The sequence below is a fragment of the Colobus angolensis genome, unplaced genomic scaffold, assembly GCF_000951035.1.
Source record: "Colobus angolensis palliatus isolate OR3802 unplaced genomic scaffold, Cang.pa_1.0 Scaffold208, whole genome shotgun sequence".
In the NCBI taxonomy this organism is placed as follows: Eukaryota; Metazoa; Chordata; class Mammalia; order Primates; family Cercopithecidae; genus Colobus; species Colobus angolensis.
Genome location: NW_012115244.1, coordinates 1,984,066 through 1,989,641, shown reverse-complemented (window position 1 = coordinate 1,989,641; position 5,576 = coordinate 1,984,066).

Sequence of the window (5,576 nt, the reverse complement as noted above, 5' to 3'; positions counted from 1 at the left end):
AAAAGAAAAAAAGAATTTTTATCTATTCTGAATATAAGTCTTTTATCATACATATGAATTTCAAATATTTTCTCTGATGCTGTGGATTATCTCTGCATTTTTTATTCTGTTCTTGGAAGCACAAAAGTTGTTAACTTGGAAGCACCAAAGTTGTTAATTTTAGTGACGTCCAATTTATCTATTTTTTTTTCTCTTTGGAGGCTTGGGTGAGGTTTCTATGAACCAACTGCGCAACCCAAACTCACAAAGTCTTACTTCTATATTTTCTTCTAAGAGTTCTACAATATAAGTTTTAGCACTTACATTTAGGTCTCTAATTTTATTTATTTTTTTAGATGGAGTCTCACTCTATTGCCCAGGCTGGAGTACAGTGGCCTGATCTCAGCTTACTGCAACCTCCACCTCCCGGGTTCAAGTGATTCTCATGCCTCAGCCTCCTGAGTAGCTGGGACTATAGGTGTGCACCACCATTCCTAGCTAATTTTTTTATTTTTAGTAGAGTCAGGGTTTCACCATGTTGGCCAGGCTGGTCTCGAACTCCTTACCTCTGGTGATTCACTGGGTCTCTCAAAGTGCTGGGATTACAGGCATGAGTCTCCATGCCCGACCATAGGTCTATAATTTATTTTGAGTTAATTTTTGTATATGGTATGTGAGGTAGGGATTCAGCTTCATTCTTTTGCATGTGGATATCCAGTTGGCCCAGAAAATTTTGTTGAAAAGATTAATCATTTCACATTGACTATGCTTGGCAACTTTGTTGAAAATCAATTAATCAAAAATGTAAGAATTTATTTTTGTACTGTCAAGTTTACTTAATTTATCTGCAGACAATGTCCTCATGCCAGCACCTCACTGTCTTGATTACTGTAGCTTTATAGTAAGTTTAAAATTGGAGAAGGTATCCTCTATTCTCAAAAATGTTTGGGCTAGCCTGTCAATATAAAATTTACAATCAGCTTCTCATACAAAATTCTCTTCAATAATTTTTTCCAATAATATTTTCTTGTTTCAGTGTTGAAGTCTTATAGTTCTTTTGTAAGCTTTATTTATTTTTGATGCTATTGTAAATGTAATTGCTTTCTTCACTTTATTTTTGGATTATTTATTGCTAATATTTAAACATATAATTGAGTTTTGTGTATTAATCCTATATCCTGCAAACTTGCTGAACTCCCTTATAAATTGTAATAGGTGTTTAGTATATCATTTATAATTCATACATAAAAAACTACACCATCTTCAAACAGAGATATGTTTACTTCTCCTTTCAAATTTGGATATCATTTACTTCTTATTTTTACCTAGTTTCTCTGCATAGATCTTCCAGTACAACCCTGAATATACGCAAAGAGAGTGGATGTCTTTGTTTTCTGTTCCTTATCATGTAAAGAAAACATCCTCAAGCCTGTAATCCCAGCACTTTGGGAGGCCGAGATGGGCAGATCATGAGGTCAGGAGATCGAAACCATCCTGGCTAACACAGTGAAACCCCGTCTCTACTAAAAAATACAAAAAACTAGCTGGATGAGGTGGCGGGCGCCTGTAGTCCCAGCTACTCAGGAGGCTGAGGCAGGAGAATGGCGTAAACCCGGGAGGTGGAGCTTGCAGTGAGCCGAGATCGCGCCACTGCACTCCAGCCTGGGCGACAGAGCGAGACTCCGTCTCAAAAAAATAAAAAGAAAAAAAAGAAAAGAAAACATCCACTTATTCACCATTAAGTATGATCCTAACTGTGGTTTTCTCATAGAAGCCTTTTATCTAAGGTTGAGGGAGCCTCCTTCCAGCCCTTGCTTGTGGAGCCTTTATTTCTCCTTCATTCCTGAAGAATAGCTTTGCTCAATATTGAATCCTTGATTGACGGTCTTTTTCTTTCAGCCCTATGAATATGTTGTGTCACTGACTCTGGCCTCCATCGCTTCGATGAGAAGTCAGCTGTACATCTTACATGGATTCCTACATGACGACTCATTCTTGCTGCTTTCAAAGTTCTCTGTCTCTCTTTCAACCATTTGACTATGATGTATCTAGGTGTGGATTTCTTTGAGTTTCTCCTACTTAGAGTTCATTGAGCTTTCAAATGCATAGACAAATCTTTTTCAAATTTGGGGACTTTTGGCAGCTATTACTTTAAACATTTTTCTGTTCTACTCTCTGCTCCTTTGCTGAGAGAAGCTTATCATGCATACACCAGTGTGTCTGATGTTGTCACATAGGTCTCTGGGGCTCTGTTCATTTTTATGCATTCCCATTTTTTCCTGTTTCCCAGGTTGAGTAATAAAAAAGACCTATCTGTAAGTTCACTTACTCTTTTTTTCTGTTAACTCAAACCCAGTGTTAAGTTCCTCTAGTAAATGTTTTCTTTGAGTTATTGTCCTTTCAATTACAAATTCTTATCTTTCTTTTATAAATTATTTTCCTTTATTGATATTATCTATTGAGTGAAACATTGTTCTCATACCTTCCTTTACTTCTTTAGACATAATTTTGTTTAGTTCTTTGAAGATATTGGAATTGTCTTATTTAAAGTCTTTGCCTAATAAATTCAACATCTGGATTCCTCAGGGACAGTTTCTATTTAATACTTTTATTATTGCATAGAAGCATTTTTTTCTGTTTCTTTGCATGTCTCAAGTTATTGTTGAAAGATGGGCATTTTAAAAAATATTATTTGGCATGTCTGGAAATCAGATTCCACCTCTTCCCTAGAGTGTGTTATTATTATTTGTTGTTATTTCCAGTGGTGCTCCTTGTTAATTTTCTGGACTAATTTTGAAAACTCTGTATTCTCTGTTGTTTGTAGCCACTGAAGTTTCTGCTCAATTCATTTAGAATTCAGTTACCGAGGCCAGTGCAGTGGCTCACACCTGTAATTCCAGCACTTTGGGAGGCCAAGGTGGGCAGATCATTTGAGGTCAGGAGTTCAAAACCAGCCTGGCCAATATAGTGAAACCCCGTCTTTACTAAAAATGCAAAAATTAACTAGGTGTGGTGGTGGGTGCCTGCAATCCCAGCTACTTGGGAGGCTGAGGCAGGAGAATTGCTAGAGCCCAGGAGACGGAGGTTGCAGTGAGCAGAGATGGCACCATTGCACGCCAGCTTGGGGGACAGAGCAAGACTCCGTCTCAGGAAAAAAAAAAAAAAAAATCAGTTACTGAGTGGACAGTCTGTCCTTAAATATCTTAACCATTTTCACATTTAGAAAACAAATGCGCAGCTCTCTGCCAGGGTTCATTTAATTTTACATAAACATGCTCTTAGGGGCTGAAGTAAATCTGACTGATTTGCAATGTGAAAACAAAATAAAAACCATTCTTGAAGTTATTTCTAAACAGAACTAACATCAGAATTATCTGAGTCATCAGAATCCTCTATTTTGAAAAAAAATCAGATTCATCAAATGACTCTTCTGTGAACAACTGTTCGAGAATGATACTAATGTCGCACATAGGAATACTGCATTTTCTAGGATTTGACATTTTCAGTGATCGAGAATCACACATTTTGTAAATGGAAATAACTCTACTAAAAACAGAATGCATACATAGAATCATGGACTTTGTTTCCATAGTCAATACACTACGGCAGTGCAGACAGAATAATGAAAGCAACATAGTCTGTGGCGAAGTTGTCTCCAGGTAAACACTGCAGCCACAAGCACCACTGGTGAGTATTCTCAGTGCAGGCAGGAAAGAGTTAAAGCGATAGGTCTTCCAGGCTTTGCTGAGCAGCTCTGTGTGTGATGGGATATGACTTCAATACCTGTTCAGGCAGTTACAACTCTGCCTCAGCCTTCACTTCTTGCTTTGGGCCTGAACCTCTCTCCTTTGTGACTGTGCTCAGCTGTGACAAAGGGATGCGACCACTGCACACCCCACTGTGCCTCACCTGCACAGGTGCATGTCTGTGCCATTTGCCTGGGTGGCCTTCACTCTGCGATCCAGAGCAGCATGCAAGGACGTTGTCCTGGCCAAGGGGTCATGGGTGGGACTCCTCTGAGCTCTTGGAGAGTTCAGTCCCTTTGCTGAGATCCATAACATTTGGTAGATATTTCTTGCCGCCTTCCACGCTTTGCCCAGATACCATTGTGTTGGACACTTTTCCTCACAATCCAAGGTTTATGGTTATGGTTGTCTCTGGTCTCATTGGATGTGCTTTTTTTCCTCTTTATGTTTTATTCCATTTGCTGTTTGTTGGAAATGGAATAGAAACCTCTCTGTTCTGTTGTGTTACAGCAGAAATGTACTCTGACCGCTATTTTAAAAGAAGAAGAAGAATTTTCCAAGGATCAGCATGGCTGGCTTGGGGCAGGGAAGGACAGGACACAGAAGCAAAAGAATTAGTCTGAAGTCAGGAAAATGGGTTCCACGCTTTTGTTCTGTGCTGACTCATCCAAGTATTTTGGACAGCATACTTGGCATCTTCATACTTGAGTTTCAACTCCAAGAAAGTAAGGATAAGAAAGCGTCAGGTTTCAACAAGAAAACACAATAAAGCCACTAATGCAAAGCTTGTCATGCTGGGGCGCCTGGGTAAACTATGTCCCTTACGTTTAGCAACAAGGAAAGACACAGAAAGCACCGCTCACTGGAGGACCGAGGGAGAGACACACAACACCCACGGGCCCCAGGCAGTTCTAGAATCCTGCCGGGTGGACGGCCATGGCTCCCGACCTGGGTGGGCAGCTCTGAGACGAGCCCCATGCTGCTCTGAGGCCGGAGCTGCCCTGTGGGTGATTGCTGGGCCCTGCTTCACTCCTGGGAATTTCCTCTTCTTCCCTTATCCTCTCATACACACTCAGAGTCACAGGAGCTGGAAAGTCTCCACACACTTCTCAGTGCAAGGTTGGACGCCAAGGGTTGTTGATGTTTAACGAATGCTTCTAAGACACACCTGCAGGCCCATATGCATTGCAGTGCTGTTAAAAATAACACACGCGGAAACAGCCTACGTGTCTGCTGACAGATGAACTCAAACACTGTGTTATAGATGCACAACAGAGTGCTTTTCAGTCTTAAAAATAGAAGGAAAGGCCAGGCACAGTGGCTCACACCTGTAATCCTAGTACTTTGGGAGGCTGAGATGGGTGGATCACCTGAGGTCAGGAGTTCAAGACCAGCCTGACCAACAAGTGAAACCCTGTTTCTACTAAAAATATAAAAATTAGCCAAGCTCAGTGGCTCACGCCTGTAATCCCAGCACTCTGAGAGGCTGATGCAGGTGGATCACCCTGAGGTCAGGAGTTCGAGACCTGCCTGGACATCATGGTGAAACCCCATCTCTACTAAAAATACAAAAATTAGCAGTGTGTGGTGACAGGTGCCTGTAATCCCAACTACTCAGGAGGCTGAGGCAGGAGAATCATTTGAACCTGGGAGGTGGAGGTTGAAGTGAGCTGAAATCATGCCACTGCACTCCAGCCTGGGTGACAGAGTGAAACTCTGTCTCAAGAAAAAAGAAGAAAGAAAGAAAAAGAAAGAAGGAAGGAAGGAAAGAAGAAAGAGAGAAAGAAGAAAGAAAGAAAGAAAGAAAGAAAGAAAGAAAGAAAGAAAGAAAGAAAGAAAGAAAGAAAGAAA